The sequence below is a fragment of the Gymnogyps californianus genome, chromosome 11, assembly GCF_018139145.2.
Source record: "Gymnogyps californianus isolate 813 chromosome 11, ASM1813914v2, whole genome shotgun sequence".
Classification (NCBI taxonomy): domain Eukaryota; kingdom Metazoa; phylum Chordata; class Aves; order Accipitriformes; family Cathartidae; genus Gymnogyps; species Gymnogyps californianus.
The window spans coordinates 14,448,439-14,468,850 of record NC_059481.1 but is presented as its reverse complement, the minus strand read 5'-3'; the positions used below and the strand labels follow the sequence as shown (position 1 = coordinate 14,468,850).

The window sequence follows — 20,412 nt, the reverse complement described above, 5'->3', positions numbered from 1 at the left end:
CACGAATAATGATGTTAAGATTGATGTTTACTAAAAGTAGCAAAATGTTTTTATTTTATACAGTCTCAAAAGCGCTGTGCTGCCTAAGCTCACTACATATTGGATGACCTTGAAAGTGCCTGAGTCATGGGCAGTTCAAGCTGCAATCTAAACAACCATCTTAAATCTTATACGTTGTCATGTTCTCATTATCTGGACTTTCTACTTTCCTACCATGGAAGGATTTTCACATAAATTATACAGGAAATGAAGCAAAATGTAATTACAGTGTCCAACAGCTCCAGGGCAGATAGATAGCACAAGGCATGGAACACAGTTCAAGAGTCAGCTTTCAATAAATGTCACCTATTAGGAAGAATCTAAATGAAACGTATATCACTAAGCCACCTGCTTCTAAATTATATCATTATCTTATCACTGGAATAAGGAGTTACAAGGTTACAGCAATTTCAAATAATCAGCTTTCAAGCAGATTTCTCAAAGGGACTTTCATTCTTTGCTTTTACACTTCACCATTTGGACTTTAACATATACTAGAAAATTCTATTATACTGTATTAAATTGAGTTATCGCAATGAAAACATCTGTAGTAAAGTTAACCCAGACATTTAATAATCCATTAGCACCCTCACTTTTTCAACATAACAAATTTTTTCATAATAGCTTTTTAGTCTCAAAAGGAAAAAGACACAGCCATAGAGCTTTTGAGTATTCCGAACTGACGTGATTCAGCTGAACAGAAAGAACACTACAATGATGAATAAAATCACATTTTTGCCCCTGACTTCAGTGGATGGTAAGTCAGACCCATAATGTTTGCATTAAATGTTCATAGCCTAGTTTTTAGAAGAGAGCACAGAACACTCACATCTTCAGGGGAAGATCCTTAACCCAGTTTTTGGAAAGTAAGGATCTTGGATTTTTTTGCTTGTTTGGATTTGGGAGGCTTTTGTGTATGCTATCCTCAGTGCAAAAGGATTAAAAAAAAAATGCAAAAAAATCCAAAATACAATTTACAAACATTAAGTAAAGACTAACAAAATTGTAATATATATTTCAAATACTCCTTTCCTCCAAGAAACTCATGATGCAAATATGTAAGCCTTATTCCGCTGCTGAATTAAATGTTAGCATCGAGGTTATGGAGGTCGAGTGTTTGAGCCCAAAAGTTAGAAGAAAAACCTCAAATTATGTAAGCAGTGTAGAGACTTTCTCAGATACTGTGGTAATGATCTCCTCCCTGCCAGCACACATTAAACACATGCCGGTTTTTGTAAGTTTGTCTATTGTGTTCGCTGGTCTCACGGTATTTTTTTATATGCTTCGTAGGTGGAATGTTTTGAGAAAGCCCTATAATAGACAGCATGGGCTTAGCTAAATTAACTCATCTAAGATTTGAGACGTGCTACGAAGATGCATATGGACAGCCTCTAAGGCTCAGCTCATGCAAAGCAGTTTAAGTCTTGATAATAGGATTTTGGCTCACAACTTATCATTAATATTTAGTGTTTCATTAACATTGCACAACAAAATTAGTCTGATCAGCTTCATTTTGCTCCCCTTTCTTGTCTTTTCCTGCTTATGGCGTAAATCATGAAGTTCTCTTCTAGCCACAAAATCTAATTTTCACACATTTTTTAAAAACATATGTTCTTAAGGTTTTAAGATCTGTGGTTCTTCTCCCAATTTAAAAATGTTTCCAAGGTGAAACCTAAATGCAGAAATTATATCAATGGAATTAAATCAACTTTTGTAGGTTTAATTAAATAAGTGCAATCTCTTCGTGTATTCGTAAATCATCTTAGCTGTAACTAATACTGATTTGTTTAATTAGGTAACTGGTTTAAATGCCTAAAGAATTAAACTGAACCAGCTCTAAGTTAGGAAGTTATTTAATGCAGTCTGTGCAATTTGTACATATAGACAGATCTTTAAATTTGTATTGTAATTCAAAGCACACAAAAGTGAGTGAGAGAACAGAACCACTGAAAGTATTGGTATATGATCTAATTAGTTCCTTCAAGATGAGTACTCATTTCTAAAGGGATAACATGTCTACCAATAGGTAAGAAAAGATTATGAAAATAAAGAAATCTGCCAAAAAAAAAAAAAAAAGAACATCAGTGAAAGTTAGTTCTTATAAAAAGTCCTACTTCTCTAAGTGAAAGGATTTTCCTTTGAGGCTTCATTTCTATTATCACACAATGAATCTTCTGCCATCACAAACACAGATGTTCCCTTAAGTCTGCACAAATGCCAAAAGCTCTTTGTCTTAATATCCAGTCTGGAAGGACTTCTTTGTTAATGAGGATGGATTAGCAATTTATTAAGTAATGTTCCTGCATCTGCTGCTGGTCCTTAGCCTTTCCCTTCAACATGATCCAAGTCAAGTACTATACAAGATGAGCCTGGAGGAAAGCAAAGCATATAATGAGCTTCTTGTAGGCAGAAGTCCAGTCAGGAAACAGGGTGAGGATAGTATACTGCTTTTATTTGTAAAATAAATGTATATGTATGATGAATTTGATGCATCTAGGGATGATGAATAGGCTGAGGACCCCTTCATCTGCATGTGACAGTAGGCTAAGAATGCAACCATAATGCTGGAAGTAAACCGGAATTTGCTGGTCTGAATTAAATGCATTAGTAATTAATTTCACCATTAGATGCAGTTTCCAGACCTGGGGCGGGGGGGGGGGGGGGGGGGGGGAAGCCATCCACATGTCTCATTACACATATAAGCATACATCACCATAAAGAACGGTATTTCTAGGAGAACTTACAGGACTTAATATCTCCTTGCTGGAGAGTTCTGGCAGGCAGACAGCTCTTTTGACTGTTTTTTCCTGCAGAGAGAGCAGAAAGCTCCACCATGTGGCCAAGTTGGTTCCTTGTATGTTGCTTGCTATCAGAGTTCACGGGTTCCTTTGGTAAATGTGTTTTTTGTATCTTGAATAAAATTTAGATTAGCTTTTGGGAAAGCAAACAAAACATTGAAAAGAAGATGTTTTCAGCTAAACAAGAAAAAATGCGGATAGTTTATTAGGACATACTCTGACCTGAATATTTCTTTTCGACAATCACAATTTCATTTGGAAGACTTGAAATGTTTTCCTTGGCCATTTGACTAGCAACTCTGCCACAATTACAGTTCTTGAACTAGTAGTTGGTACAACTTGGGACTTCAGATGTACGGTCCATTCAGATAGCAATAACCTTGACTCATACCATTATTTTTTTTATTATTATTATTCCCCCTTCTTGTTCTTTCCACTAACTTACTTGCAGTACACTTGTGACAAGACACTTTTACCTGAAAAACAACTCCAGATACAGTTGTGTATATCTAGTTTAATTGCACAGCATAAGACGGCACTGGGAAGCTGAGATAAGCCCAAGCATACCAAAGTCACAGGAAATTGATGTAAAAGTCTAGAAATGATTAAATCCCCATTTAAAATCCGGATCAGCATTTAAAACTCAAAGACCATTCTTCAGATTCATTAATAAGAAATAGTAAGCAATTAATTAGAAACAAAAAAGAGAACCTATGTAACATGCAAGATACTTTTATTATCCTTCCTTCTTCCTCTCTAAGATATATGGACTGCATCACTTTTTCATCTAGGGTTGGGGCTTTTTTCCCTTTTAATATCAGAAACATTAAGAATAGAATGTTTTTTACTTTATCCTGTTTACTTAAGTCTTCAGTGAACTTTTTAAGCACTAGTTCTTCAGTATAGCATAAATATTCAATGCCACAGTAAATGCTTAATATCTGCAGATGACTAGAGAAAGAAGTATTATTGTTATTAACATTTATCAACAGGAAACCTAAATGAAGGGATGTTTAGGCTCCAATTCAAAGCCTACTGAAGGTTTTCAGTAGTTTTTCCAGTGCTTTCTAAGGGCTTTGAAAATGCTCTAGTGGGACCAAGGGTTCCAACCATAAAGACCTTGAAAATATCGTTTCTATAGGATCAGGACTCCACCTTCAATTAATTGCCCCTCATGGAGCAGCTGAAAATGGGGGAATGCAATACAGCTTTCTTCAAAGTCTGGTCCCACACCCTCCGACCTAGAACAAATTCATACATTTACAGAAACAACATCTTCTGCCGAAAGGTGAAGCTTTCATAAGTAATTAGATGGTTTTGATACAAAAGAGAGAGATGTCTGATTCAGATGAGTAATGTGTTTCCTAGAAATGTGACTCCATTGTCTAACTGTCATAGAACAAATCTTTTTCTTCTCGTAATGATGAATAACAAAATCAATATATTATAAGTGCCAGCTCATAAAACAAGCTTGGAGTGCAGACCACATGATATGTCGTGTTCTTAGGAGTTTTTGAAGAAGGTAAATGAAACAGCAACAACATTTCAACTGCCAGAGCATTCTTCTGAAAACTACTTTCTCAGGCTATTAGTTTAATCCACTGTTTACTTACTACAGAAAGTCTCCTTGAAATAAAATTAAGGAGGTGATGCATCCAATACCGAGTGCTCTGCTCCTCCTGCACACTCAAAGTAGACAAATTCTGTAAAATATAAATTTTTAAGTACCAGGTCTAGACATTTAAGCTGTTCTGTTTAAGAACAAGAAACTAAACTGATTTTGTTGTAACCTGATTTGGAATTTGTAACATGACCTAATATGAAGAAACCAGATCAATGAGATTAGGAACCTGCACTTCTCTGAGGAAAAAAAGCCAACAGAATAAATCCACAGACATACACAGAGACAAAACAACTGCAATCTGAGATGAATGTAGCTAAACAAAATCCTATCATTTGAGATGACATGCACTAATTTCCTGGAACATTTAACATTAATGTGGTTTGCTATAGATCAATTAGGAACCAAGAATACCTGAAGGGGAAAGGTTCAAGTCACTGGATCACAAATCTCCATTTTAGAAGGTGAAAATTCTCATGCACCCATTCCTGATGGTAATGTTCTCACTCTGGGCAGTGCAGCATCTAGCAGGAAATCCCATAATGAAAAGAAAGGCATAAAAGCAATGCTTAAAGTGTTTGTCTCCCGATTAGGGGAAGTGTCCACAAGATACAATTTTATAGAAGTGGGAAATGTAGCGATGCATCAACTACCAGAAAACAACAGGAAGAATTGGAGGGAACCAGGTTGCATCAGACCTGATGCTGGAGCTCAGTTATTCAGGATGCTATGACTCATACCATATCCAAACCAATCTGAAAGGAATTCCTGAGGCTGTTACGATAAACAGCCTGTAGCCATCTCTAAATGTGCCACAAAGTCCAGATCTCAGAATATCTAAAAGATCAATTAGCAATAAGTTTCACTGACAGTTCATGAACCATTCATGTTTCAGCAAATAATATGAGTGACGTATGAAGATGAATTATGAGGTTAGGACAAATTCTTGAGAGATTCCTAGGAACAGAAGTTACAGGGGGAATGTTGAGATGTCTGAAGGTTTTCTTTTAGTAACAAAGAGCTTTCAAAACCCGGATAGCCATGTCAATAATTATTATACTCTTGGTAATTACACTTCGATTTAGCTCTCACATCTCATCCCACATCTCAGATCTGGTTGACAACTGCTTAATCAATTTATGTTGCTTTTTTACCCAAACGTAGGTGGTTTGGCTGTTTAATCTTTTTCATTGCAAGATCATTTTTTGGGAAAAATAGTCTCTGAGCATTTAAATGAGTGCTACAATAAACTGCAATTCCCTGATCAAACAGCAAGAAAATATCTTTTTTTTTTAAATCCTTTTCTGTGTATGTATTTCTGAAGCACAGTTGACAGAGCTACCTTCAGTGGCGGACCAAAGCCCGAGGAACCTTAGGAGGAAGCAGAGGCCACAGCCTCTCCAACTACTCAGCTCTTCACAAAGCTTTGGACACGAGCTTCTCGTGGCAGCCTTTTGCCATGGGCTCCCAAAATGGTGCACAGATAATCTTGGTTTCCAGTTCTGAAATTTACCCATGATAAACCAGGTATGTATTTAGAACAAAGGCACAAGCCATCACCAAGAAACCATTTCCACACTGCCCACCACATCAAGGAAACAAGGTCACTAGGAGACAAACCTGAGGACTGGAATCCTCCTATCGGCAAGTGGATGGTTAAACATGGCCAACTCGCATGGGGAGGGGACGGTGGTGGTAGGCCAGGTTGCTTGAGATCTTCAGGAAGTTCCCCTAAGGAATTCAAAGAAAAATTATATTCGGTGTTACAAACATATTTCTGCCTGGCTGGGTTAACAGCCTCTGACTATTTATCTGACCCGAACTGCCGATGAAGCGCTAGAAGCAGAAAGGGAAGCTTCGACTGGAACACATAACAGCACGTTGCTTCGGCAAAAGGCTGACTGCTGGCAGCAGCACGGCACCAGGACACAGGCATAGGCATCATCAAAAGGCATTAAGAGTTCTCAGAGAAGAATTTGTGAACTGAATGGCCTGTACCTCCATCACTTGATCCTGTCAGGACAAATCTGTTTCTGAAGGAAGCTTGCTTGGTCTCTGCCTTCCTATAAGCGGAATCCACAAAACCCTCAGGAAAATGATTGCTATTTCTAGTGAAGTGAGCATCCTTTGTTTCACTGATTCGCAGAGCAAAGAACTACCAAGAAGACATAGTGGGGAAGACAGTAAAGCAGTTATGAAAAGAAAGGAAATACTGTCCCCAAGTTGAATCTGGCTGGTTGAGTTGGCAGGATGGGAACAGTAAGGGTATAATCAGAGAGAAGGGGAAAACAGAAAGCATCTAAGCTGACAGAAGGAGGAAACAGAAATGGACTGTTCAGCCTTTCAGCCTATTGGTACTGCTGTCAAACACAGCTAACCCTTCCAAGGCTCCTTAGGGAAGTCAACAGCAACTCTGATGATTGCTGTGCCATGACACAACAGATTTAGCTTCAGCATGAAAGGGACCCTCAGCTGCTCTGCAGCCAGTGCCCCAAACTCTGCATACTTACTCTTATAGTAAGTCTATGGTGATTGGGGGGGAAAAAATAGGATTTAAATGTAAAAGAAAAATTGTCTACCACTCTCTACAGTCACTACTCACTGACATATACCATAGGACTCTGCTCACTCTGACCCGGTAAAAATTCATTGTGACAAGGAAGTAAAGCTTAGAGTTTAGACTTTGCCAGCAAGGCTATGTGCTGCTTACTACATGAGTGTCCCTCTCTAGCTCTGCCTCAGTGAACATGCACAGACTCCCCGCGAGATGGCTGCAGAGACTGCGGCATTAGAGCTGAAGGTGTGGAGTCTCAGTCAAAGGGGTCAAAGTATTTCAAACGCACATGGACACTCCAAAAAGTTGCTTCTTTCAAAAATGCAAATCCTTGTGAGATTTGTCAAAATCTCATTAAAAAGGATGAAAAAAAAATTAAACAATTCCCCTTTTTTTGAGGTGGTTTTTTTCCTTCCTGTTTTTCAATTTGTTCTTCTCATTCAGTTTTTGGTTATATGCTGCACATGATTCAAATCATCAGCATCAGATTATTTTTTCTTTCTGCTTTTTTGAAATAAATGGTTTTTTGGAAGATCTTTTGAAGCCACTAGATTTTGGTCTTCTGCAATTAGGCTTTTTGTGTTGATTACACTGATTATCCAACCTTTCATCTCTCCTGTGTTTGGCTGACATTCAGCTGTTTTTATTTCTGTTCACAGTGCCTGGTCACTATACCACCTGTCCCTTTTCCTTTTGTAGTTTTTGAGAATTGGCCATTCCACGCCCTAGCTCGACACTGGCTGTGGGTCTTAAGCTCTAATTCAGCCAAGGAACATATGCATAAATCCAAACATAAGCTTGAGTATGAAAAGCTTGGCCAGTGACCTAGCCCTGGAAACCTGCCCTGACAAGGAAGATCAACATCACCTAAACAGAAATCTAAGCCGAGGACTCCTGCTCACTCTGTCTTACTGTGAACAGCTGCAATCCAAATTCTACCTCATCCTACCTGAAACAGTTTTAGCATGGGTAAGGCAAAAACTTTAGTCCAGGGGTATCTACATGCCCTTACCCTAATTGTAATTTTCTGAGGTCTGAAGGACATAACATTGATTTTAGCCTGGGAACCTCTTCTGTAACAGACATTAAATGTCAACACAGCCCAGGATCGCCTTTTTAGCCTGTATCTAATTACAGCCTCAGTTTGGAAAGTCCCACAGAGAAAACCTACAGAAGACTTCTCCAAAATGCATCTCTATCCCTCTCTTAGTTGAAATCTAGCTCTTATCAGGTTTCTCTGCCATTCAGAATTCTTACATTTATTCAAATCCATTTGATATACCTATATTGGAGCAAACTTTTGGCTAAACAGTAAACCAATGCCTACCTATTTCTACCCAGTCAGGCTTTAGGCATGATTACTTACAGATTTACATCCCTTTCTTACCATGCACCCAATTTTCAGACTGATTCTTCTAAAGTTTAGTCAAAGTATTCATGCCAGCCTCAGCCACAACCTTAGCATGGAAGCCAGCTACTGTTGCCGACTTTGATTTTCATCCGGGTCTAACAAGAAACCCTATTGTTATCCTTTAAACGTGCCCAACCATCAGCCAAAAAATCTACCCTCACGCACATACTTAGTACCTTTGGGTTTTTTACGTCCGTCTTCCTGCCCCAGCAGTGAACAAAATGATTCAGTGTCAGACTTCCACGGACCTCATTCATCAGAAAAAAAAAACCCTGATCCAACTTTCCAACATGAATCAATCCCTTAATTTTCATGATTACAGTGTATGCAAAGTAATGTGAGTCACACAGATATCCTTTTGGATAAGGCCATAAAGACTTTGTTCTCTAAGCCCTGAATGTGCACATTTAACCTTCTGAAATCAATTTATATAGCCATTACTAGCTGTTGTTTCATGCTTGTGGATTTGAGGCTTGGCTCTTATTGAAGAGTTGATTGATTAATTTCAACATTGCAGAAACCTCATTTAGCTAGGGGGACATTTCTAGAGTTTAATTTTCTAACTGAAAAACAACCATAAGAGTACATTAAAATTATCTAATTTTGAAACTCTGAACTTTTTCATGAGAGTTTGCATTTGGACATATTTCTCATTTGTTTTTTAAAAATACTTTCAGTCATTATGTCACTGAAATTAGACATGTGTATAACTTTTTCCCTATTTCTTATTATAGAATCTGAAGGAGAGAATCTGAAGGAGATTCTCTTGTAGCCTGCTTGCAATTTACAACCTCTAAAAAGCGTGAGAATAGAGAGAGAGAGAGTTAAGACACTCCAAAACAAGGTCCAGAACATACCATGTATAGGTTGAGGTCCCAGACCTACGCATAAATACATGAGAGACAAATGCTAAACCAGGGAAAACTATTTATTTTAGAAATATCTCATTACTAAAGCAGAAAGGACAGTTAATCACTTTGTTTCTGTTTCCCTGGGAAACCGTTCCATTAATGGAATTTCCCACCAGGAAAATGAATACTTTATTAATATTTTATTTGAAATTAAATCAAATTATGATCATTTGAAGAAAGTCATATAATTGCGATTTAATTTCTTTTCCATTTTCCCTTCTAATTTAATTCAATATGTGATAAAGAACATGAAAATGGAAGGAGGCATCTTTTTTCTATCTACACTTCATAGTTGTGAGAAAAGAGTAGGTAGTAGTAAATATTTGGGGAAACTTTAAGTCTTCAAAAAACAATATGAAAACATGGAACACTTTCATGTACAATTCACAAATCAGCCTTTAAGGTGAAACAACGTGCACTGCAATATTCTAAGATTTTTAAAGGAAGTGATAATTTTTATCCAGGTGTGAGAATGAAGGAGGTTGCAAAAGAAAGATTCCTCAATGAACAAACAAAAATGAAGAAATTGTATCATCAGATGAAGTACGAGAAGAGAGTTACTTTTGCTGCTCAACAAATTACTATTTTCCCCCTTTCACAGAAGTCCTGTAATGGCTCACTAGAGATGTTAAAAAATCCTGGTAAGAAACACTTTTATAATATATATCAATTAACACATAACAAGCATTGTCAATCAGGGATGAACTCTAATTTTTTGAATGTTTTACATTCTAAAGTAGGATTAAAATTCATGCATCATCATTTGGAAAAAATAGTAGTATTAAATTATTATTAAACTATATTCTGAATATAAACATTACCTTTTTATCCATTTGTTTTATATTACAGCCTATCCTGCATGTATTTCATTTTTCTAAGTGATACATACAGGTGAATATATATGTATATCTTATAAAATTATGGAAACAAATGGAATATTGAAATTACTATGAAATTATATGCGTTCAGACCACTTACATCTGCTGTCTGAAACAGCCATATCAGATATATTCGGTAGACTAATCAAGTGCTGTAGGCTTTGTGATTATGCAGCAAAACAAGTGACACAATGAACAAGTATACTTTAAATGGGTTTATGATATCTAATATTGATGGTTTTGTTGATCCCACCCACTCCTCTCCAGAGCCTGTTTGCTTTTTTACTCTGCTGATTCTACAGTTGATCAATACCATACAGTTTCTCAGTTGCGGGGCTCACCTTTTCTTTACTTCAAATGCCCTTCTGTATGATCTTATGATTCTGCACTTTTAAACAACCTTGACGCATGTTTCACTTATTCTCACCTTTCAGGAGGCACAAAAATGCTGAAGAACACTTACAGATGCCCATGAAAAACATCCCTTACAGAAAGATCACTTCATGTCCAAGAGAGATAGACTTATTTGTCCATCCATACCCCTGAGGTTATAGATGAAATACTGAGATCTCTTGGGAAAAGCCTAGCTGCTTAAAAGAAAACTAAGCCATGAACAAAAGACACAACACTTTGACTGGAAATAAATTGTCTAGTTGGGAAAATGTACGCATTGAGAGTAGTTTATTCCCAGGATAGAAATCTAAACTAACTTCCAGACAATGAGCTGTCTCAGGAATCCCCATCTTGGGGCAATTCTGGTAGGGTAGCTGTGTTGTGGGTGAGGAGTATGGGATGTACTCTACAGCAATTATCTCCTGTTAATGTTGTTTGAGAAACCAACATCTAGCTCTTCTTCTTAGATGGACAGCAGTGCCCTACAGGTGGCTAACTCATTGTTATATGATCCAAGAAATATCTGTACATGAAAGGAAAACACAGTCCATCCCTTATTTGGCTAATTAAGCAGTAAATCAGTATTAGCAGCTTTCAGAAAATCCAAGACAAATTTAAGCATCTGGTATTTTCCACTTATCTCTTAACTTGGGCTTTCTTGGCTTATGAGCTGTCTTTTGGCTGACTTCCACTACAAGCAGAGAGCTTGCGTTATAGAAGTCAAGAAGAGTCCTCACTTTCCCACCACCCGTCCTCACTCTTTTCCAAAAAACCAGTGATAAGGCCAGAGTAATCTCTCTGGGCATCCCAGGCATAGCAGGATATGTGATTCTTTTCTAAAAAAATTATAGTATATACAGTTGCAATATTTTTGACATATTTTCCCTACACATCAAATTACTTGAGGATTCTTGATGGCCCTTTTGGCAACTTCTTTTCTTGCTGCCTCCTCTGCTACAAAAGTCTGTCTGTTTTCCTTGTCAATCCTAGTTGCATTTGTGGGGGGAAAAAAAAAAAAGCCAAGACAAGGTTACCAACAAATCAGTGAAAGAAGAAAAAACTTCTAACTCTCTTCCTCCTCAAATATTTTCATGTATCTACCTTCTGTAAAAAGTGTATGTTCCCACATTGACCAGGGGTTGCAATCATTACTGAAAAAGGAAAATTTCATGTTACTAATCTTCAAAATGATAGTGCTTGAAAAACACTCGGTCTCTTAACTGAGCTTATTTGACTTCACTTTATCAGGAACACAAGTTTACAATAGCTGATGCCTAAGAGAATTAAAACCTGTTTCTTGCACATGATGAATACAGGTCTTGCACACATTCCCTCTAAACAGTTCCAGCTTCGGTTCATGCAAGACTACAGTGAAATGTAGTTTGGGGTCTCATGTATAACACCATAGAAAGAAATCACAGCAATATAAATTACAACTTGATCTCCAACATAGACAGTTTAATAGGCCATGATTTAGTGAAGCGTTTAAGCAAATGTTTAAATCCCATTGATTTAAGTGGGATTTAAGTACATATTAAGTACTTAGTTGAATTGGGGCCATACTGTGAAGGGACTCTTAGAACAAGGAAAGCACAGTAGGCTTTGGCGATCTTTATTTACAGCTCAGATGTTTAACTTAGCAAATTTGGCTCAGGAACCTGTATAATGCAAAAGTAGCCAAGGACAGACTGCAAGAACATTTGGCTGCCCGGGGTCACTTCAGGATAATGCAACATACCAATATGGGATGGATTTAGTTTCTAAAATACTTTTAGCTTGTAATTTACCACATGTAATTTATAATTAAGGTGGTTCGCCTTAATGCGTCATTCAGCACTTCATTGTACATACAGATTTCTGAAGCTGCCAAATTTCTTGTGCTCTCATTTATTCCTCTCCCATTCTTCCCTCCCACTTTTAACCCCAACCTTCTGTTTACAGGGTGAGGAGGAGGCATATGACATTTGCTGTTTGTCAGTCAGCTCTCACTGCATAACTAGAAACATAAAAAGCTAACAGCAACAAGTGCATCATCCTGGAATATGAAGACATCGTTCTCCAAGAGAGGATCAGACCAGGCATTTCATTGCAGTTAAAGGAGTTCTGTTAAAATTATATAATTTGTCTCGTAGGTGTCCTGGAGTGATATCAAAACTATGTTTAGTCTATATGTACTTTCCTAAATATTGTAGCTGTCACAAAGTATTATATTGCCTATAGGATGACTTTTAATTATTTCCTTATCTTTTCTTCTTGACTCCAGATATTATATAAGTTATCTAACTCTACTGACGCTATTGCAGATGGTTGAACTATTTTTATTTATCTTGCAGAGTAGGAGTTAGCTTTTGGGGACATTAATAATTCATGTTGTCAGCTTTTCTTTTTGGGAATAAGCCTATTTCCGGGGAGGTCTGGGAAGCTTGGCTTTCTTGGTCTAATAATAGCCCAACAGGAAACAGAACATTATATCATGTCCAAGCACTGCCATTTGTAGTGAAATTAAGACTCAAGGTTTTATGAAATCACCTAATCATATTTTAAAACAGATTACTTCTGAGACAAGTTCTTATTTAGCAGTATGCTCTGAGACTTATTAGAAACCTTTTTCTTGGTACTATCTTCATGGCAGGTCCAAATTAAAACATGACCAAATTTTAGACACCTAAAAAAAATGCCCTTAATTTCATTGCTCAGGCTTATTTCTAATAAATGTTTAGTTATATAGATGATGCTGTAGAAATCAATAATATCCATAATTCCATAAATAAATAATAAGGATCATCTTCTGTTAGATAAGAAAGATGAGCAATGTTTTTCAGGCATTTAATTTGGTGTGGGGAAAGGTTCCTAACAAAACTAATCCCTGATTTATAGATAAAATTTGCAGATTTGTGCTGAACAAATTTGTGATAGTGCTAGAAGTTAATCTCACCTTTTCTGACTCCTACCAGGTGGTAAATTTTCAGAAAACCATGTTTCGTTCCAGGGAAGATACATGAATCCATTTACAGTACAGCCAATACAATGAAAGCATATAAAATTACTCACCCAGCTCAAAAACATCTCTCTAAAACAGTGCAAGACCTATTTTAATTACGTGATAAACTGACTTTTCTGTCATTGCATGCACTTTTATTTCTGGTAAACTCTGCTAAGGAAGTTGCATTAACCAGTGAAAATCCTAACCTTTATGGGTGCAGGTGGAGATGAGTACACACAACCCTAAGCATACAATCAGCCCTACTTTTTTGAGTGTGTGCAAAATACTCTAATTCCATTACATAGACTTGTTTTGGATTTCTTAGTACTGGGTTAAACCCAGCTTGAAACTTAGGACACAACAGTCTCTGAACTGAGGCCAAATGTGTTTCTAATGATTAGCAGATAAATTAGGAAAGTACTTAGCCTATTAAAATGAGCATACTCAGAAATATAATTAGATAGTGAATGAAATCATTCCTTTCATACTGATTAAAACAAAGCGAGATGATGGTTTGTGCTCTGAAAGTGTATTACCTGACATTTCATACAGTGTGTCAGAAAACAAAGAAGAAAGAGTAACTAAGTTTTAGCAACAACATTCAGAACATTATGATTACTTAAAGAACGGTCAGTGTTTCCACTCTAAACACTTATCCCAAAGCAAATTTTTGCACTACCCAACGTGTAAGTATTTACAATGGAAAGAGGCTTAATTTTTCTTCATTATCAATCATGACAAAACACATTGGTCTCATTTACCTCCTCAGTTGAATCAAATCTTTTTGACAGTAGTATAACATGGCTACAAAAATCTGCTGTGGGAAAAGATTTAAGTGAACAACTGAATAAGAGCGATATTTTTTCAAGAAATACAGTAGAAGTTTCCAATACTTTTTGTTTTCACTTGCAGACTCTCCAAATAGTCTCAAGTCCCAAGCAGTAGAAATCAAATAGCTTACATTGCACAGTAATACAGTGATTTTGTGCTGGAGGGGAAAAAATTAAAGATTTTTCAGTAAACTTTCTGTTCAGTATATTACTACATTGAGCTGATGTCGGTTTTATTCAGAATTTACGTTGCATGTTGTCTATCTTAACAAAATAAATGCTGAAGAGGGGCTGTTCTCATTCAGAAAATACAAATGCATATCCCATTTCAATTAATTGTGAAGTAGGAAACTCAGGAATCACAGCGGGTCTGAGAATCTCATGTCTGTGGAATTAAAATGTACACAGTAGTTGCACCCCAAGTGTTTTTTGGGGGTTTTTTTGGTCACCTTTTGTTGTTGGGTTTTTTGGTTTTGTTTTTTTTTAAATCATCATGAACGTGCTTAATGATTTAGGACCACTGCCAGTGTCTCTGTTCTAGAGAGGGTAAAGTCTGAGGCTGATAAGCTATAACCAGGGCAACTGCACTTCGTTTGAGTCCTTCTGAAAGGCTCAGTAAATGCAGCCGCCGAGGTCTGCCACTGCATTCTGTCCTCTGCCTTATTACAGAGCTGCCAGCACTATGAATGAGAACTAAAGCAGCATTTATAGGATATGTCTTTTTTCAGACCGCAGGAGTCCTGAAGTACTTGAGCTAATGCTACACAGGCCTGCTTGAGTCTTGGAAGCCATCCAGCAGTCACAATGGAGAGATCAGGAGAGATGGATTTAATCTACTGCTTGAGTAAAATATCCTCCTTTAGGGTAAAATAGCACTTTTTGACCTCATCCTGGTAAGATTAGACTGTTCCTGGTACCAGAGTTATTTTAACACAGTGAAGGACTTCATTGCAGGTTTCAGAGAAGGCAGACTGCTCCTTTCATTTCCTTGGGTTTGTGACTATCGGTTTAAAACTGTATTCATACCTTCTACAATAACATATATGGGGAATGCACAAGGTAGGAGCATCACCGAAGGCTCTCAGCAAGCCACTGTCAACAGCACGGCACAAGTGAAGAGAGAGCACTTTGCCTTGCAGGCAAGGATGCACAGTTTCACCACCCCAACACTTTGCTAGACTGAGACATCTATTGGGACTCATCCAGTAATGAGACTTTAAAGGAATGTGGTGAAAACCCAACTTGGCCTGGGGATTTTATTGAGGAATCATCCCAGATGAGGAGAGAATTTACTGAAGGAATTATCCAAATGAGGCTGGAAGGCTCTAAACAGTGTAATAGGTCTTGTTTATTGCTAGCATCTAGGGGATAAATTATCCCTCAGGTGGAAACTAAACCCATAAGAGGAGAAAGTTATTTGGTAAATTAACCACAATAAACCAGAAAGAGTCATCATATCTTCGAAAGCAAAGCTGTTTTCAGGCCAACAAAGAGGTAAGGATGTTGAATTCTCAGCTATAAATATTCAAAATCTTCCAAGAAGCACTTTGAGATCCCCTTAGACACGGCCAAAAGCATAGACCTTCCAGCTATTCCTGTTTCTGTGACGCTGGCATCAGGTGATTTTCTATAATTTTCCATTGAAATCTTTGTCTTGTCCTCCGCAGCTCATGACCCCTATAAGGCTGCCGAGGAACAATACCACAGACAACAGTTTTTCCTGTAGCGTTCCTCCATTTTTATAGGTTATCCTTTATGGTTTGAATGTACTGAGGTAGACTTAAAAGGCAATTACTTCTTCCATGTTCTACAAATTTTATACCAGAGCTATGATTCTATTATACAGACATTTCTGCTGCATCTCAATGCAAGCTCTAACTTGTAGATAACAGAGTGTGTCCATATGAATTCCTGCTAATAGTTACTTAGGAATGTAAATGAACTAGATGAAACAACTATCCCTATAATCAAAACCACAATAATCTCTATAATTAGTTCTTTTTGGTTTTTTTTTCCATAATAAAACAGCAAAAGGGCAGGGCTTCTAGTACGCAAACAAGAATCAAGAACAGAGAATAAGATCAAATATCTTTGTTTTACCAACAATTTTTAGGCTCAGAGACTAGCAAGTCTGTGGAAAAGTCAATACACAGAACTTGTGGGCACCATTATATCATTTCCTGTTGTTTTTCCAAGAATCCCATGATCATTTAATGTGGCACTTGCAGGAAATACATAAAAAGGAGCATTGAAGGCAGGACTACAGCAGTGTGGTGACATCAATACAAATGCAAATACACACCATCCAAGGATTATTCCCAAAAATGTTGTTAAAAATAATCAGCTCTATGAATTCTGAGAGCCTAAGATGCACGTGCCTAACTACCTCTCTGGAAAACCATTGCCAGCAGCCAGAGTACAGAAGGCAGAATCTGATAAGTTAGGCCATTCTTTTGAAGAAATGCTAAGGTTGATACATAACCAGTATCTGAAGAACCACCCAAATCCTAGGAACGCAGCACAAGTACTGAAATGAGTACACAACCACGAAAAAGTAGTGAATTTAGGTTTCCAGAGGATTGGCGAGACACCTATTTGTTCAGCTGTGGCAGGCACAAAACATACATTTTTCCTTTGTGCCAGTTATTCTATAGAGTAATGGTCTTGAGGCCTAACACCTTCAAAGTTTTACTTGCGTTTGGGCATTAACGAACAGCACCTCTGTCTCTCACCACAGCGTATCCCCTGCACCAGTCAGGAGGGTCTTGAAGCTGGTTGTACTGGCTTGGCACACACTGCAGAAACTCCCAGGTCAACAAGCTAAGAGAGAGGACCGATGTTTGCTGCAGTAGAAGCAGCAGCACAAAGAGGGGTGGAAAATCCAGCTCAGGCTGTTTTCATCAGGGTTTAATTTAACCCTGTGCTAGCACAGTTTAAACTGTGTTTGTGTCAGCTACTACTATGAGCTTTATTAGAAGGGAATGTACATGACACCTTAAAACAGTGTCCTGGTTTCGGCTGGGATAGAGTTAATTTTCTTCTTAGTAGCTAGTACAGTGTGTTTTGGATTTAGTGTGAGAATAATGTTGATAACACGCTGATGTTTTACTTGTTGCTAAGTAGTGCTTATCCTAAGTTAAGAATTTTTCAGCAAGCAGGTGCACAAGCAGCTGGGAGGGAGCACGGCCAGGACAGCTGACCTGAACTAGCCAAAGGGGTATTCCATACCATGGAACGTCATGCTCAGTATATAAACTGGGGGGGAGTTGGCCAGGAGGGGTGGATCGCTGCTTGGGCATTGGTCAGCAGGTGGTGAGCAATTGCATTGTGCATCACTTGTCTTTTCTTGGGTTTTATTTCTCTCTCTTTTTTTTTGTTATAGTCCCTTTCATTACAATTATTATTATATTTTTTATTATTTTATTTTACTTCAGTTATTAAACTGTTCTTATCTCAACCCACGAGTTTTACTTCTTTTTTTCGATTCTCCTTCCCATCCCACTGGGAGCGGGGAGGGGTGAGCAAGCAGCTTCATGGTGCTTAGTTGCTGGCTGGGGTTAAACCACGACAAACAGTATCCTCTGTTTGGAAGAGGAAAGTACTTGGGATTACTAATATTATGCCCAAATACACTCAAGACTAAAACGGGCTATGGACAGTAGATTTTATTAGAATCAAATTTTAGCAACTTATTTTTAGTATATGTCAAGAACTCAGCGGAGGGGAAGAGATCCCCCACCAAGTATTCAATTAGTAACAATGATCTCACAATGATATTCCTGCTGCCTGGAACACTGATTACTCATAAAATACTGAGTTCTGAATACTGACCGAAAATACTGTCACCAAGTGTGAAATAAGGCAATGGGAGAGAATAGGGAATAATAAGAAAAAAGACTTCTAAAAGTTATAAACCTATAAAAAGAAGTCTGAGCATTACAAAGTAGAAAGTAGGAGGCGTTGGAGAAATGCCCATGTAGGAAGGCCTCAGGCTTGTACTTTTTATGCCATCTATCCCAAGGGACTTTGAAATCCATAGATTTTCTTTAGTATGTAGTTAGGATCACAGGAACCACAATACCTGATCTATCCTATCTTATTGATTTTCAGAGGACGGTGAAAAATTTGTGAAGGCCAATTATAGGACAAAGAGAATGGTATCAAAACATCTGCATAACAGGTAGGATAGTGCTTTCAGTATTTCTCTATCCCCTGCCAATATACTCTAAACTCTTATTAGCTCCTCTGACAGCCACTGCCAGTGGTGTCTGCATGATGCACGTATCCAAGAATTCCACATTGGGCCTGAGCTCAGCTGCTTTCCAAGAACCTTATTCTGCCACCCCTTACAACAAATTTCCACTAACATCATGCTGCCCTGACGTTCTGCTTCAACGCTTGCTATAGTTTGTCATGATGCGTATAATCTCAATTAAACTAAATAATGTTTTTTCTCTTATACTTGATGACTTAACGCCTGATGACTGGAGAGGGCTCTAGTCATCAGGACTGGAAATCTATTTTCCCTTTGTCTCTGTGTGTTACACCTTAACTTGGATTTTCTGTTGAAGGCGGCAAGAGACTCAAGATGGCAATAGAGAGCTGGAAAAAGCATATTCTAGGAAAGTACTATAAATATCCCTTTTGTTGCTTAATGTGTTGATAAACCTCTTGCTAGAGAGGCCTCTAGTGTTAATCTGCCCATCAGACTCTCAACAATTCCCATCTAAAATTATCAACAAATAGTTTTGTCAGTAGAGGATGGTGATTTGCAGTTGCACAACTCTCAGTTTGCAGAATATTAGCTGCTTAAAACATAAGCAAACAGCCACAGTCTAGAAAAGCCAGTAGTGTGAAAATTAATTCATAACCTTATTTTGCAGTAAATTTAGTGTTAGAAGATTTAGCAACATCTAGCATACTTTGGACATATCAAGTGCCTTAAGGGCAAACACTTTATTAGAATTTTTTAAAATGCTGATCAGTAAAAAATATGATTTTAAGATGACTTTAGAAAACAAACATACGTTTTTATGAAGAAGAGGTTTCTACTTCCCCTTGCATGGAATCACCCTACAATGCAAACGGGATGCAGAGTTTCTGAATATGCCTTGAGACTGCTGTGCAGCACTGCTGTGTGCTCCTTGGCAGCTGCTGCCTTCCATCCCAGAGGCGCCAGCCTGTAAATGATGAACTTATTCATACAGTCAGTAGCTATCTAAGTGTAAGAGATGTACCTAATATGCATTACATACATCTGTCTAGATATATGTACACATAAACTAAATTTGGTTTAGTAGCATTGGAAAGCCTCCCAAAAGTAAGGAATTGTAGAATTATCACTTACCAGTATTTCCCATGTTAAATAGTTCCAAAAAAGTAACATTTTCTACAAGATTATCCTTAATTAGTGTTTGTCCCTTGAAGATCTTGTAATAGTATGCCTCTTTTGGCCAAAGAACTTGCTGTGTTAAGGGCTGGGCCAGAGCTGATAAGGGTTTATCCCTTTACTTCTGTGGACTTCAGATCAAGCCTACAGCTCCTGCCAGAGGAGAAAAAAAATGTTTTTTATAAATAGAAAAGACTAATTTCTGCCTAAGCTCCTGTTTCTGATCAGAGTAAATGTTGAAGGCTTTAAAGCTGATTACAAATTAAAATATCTGTGTCCTCAAATGCTTGCCTAACTTCAAACAATTGACTGCCACTGCCTGCTGAGCTGGAGCTGCAGGGAGAGGTGTGCAGAGAGCTGACACCTATTTCAAGATCAGAAGAGGGCACTAGGGTTTAAGCTATGTTGAGAATAATCCCAGACAAAGAGGGGAGAAAAAAGCCAGTGAAATGTGTTAGAAATAGTCTTTTGTTATTCTGCTGGTTCTCTCATATAAAGTGAGAAAACACAGGCAGGGCTGGAGGCCCATGGGACCAGGGGCAGTCACCAATATTTACACCAGTGCCTCCGAACTGCGGGTAGCCTCACCCCACCTACCACAGTCC

General features: G+C 37.9%; 1 long non-coding RNA gene across 1 annotated transcript; it reads right to left on the bottom strand.

Annotated features, from left to right (window-relative positions):
• Nucleotides 1-4,883: 4,883 nt before the first annotated feature.
• Nucleotides 4,884-19,957, bottom strand: LOC127020860 (uncharacterized). Its single transcript, XR_007767126.1, has 3 exons — nt 19,766-19,957; nt 6,079-6,189; nt 4,884-4,982 (listed from the first exon to the last, which is right to left on the bottom strand). It is a non-coding gene; the product is annotated as an uncharacterized LOC127020860 (long non-coding RNA).
• Nucleotides 19,958-20,412: the final 455 nt, after the last annotated feature.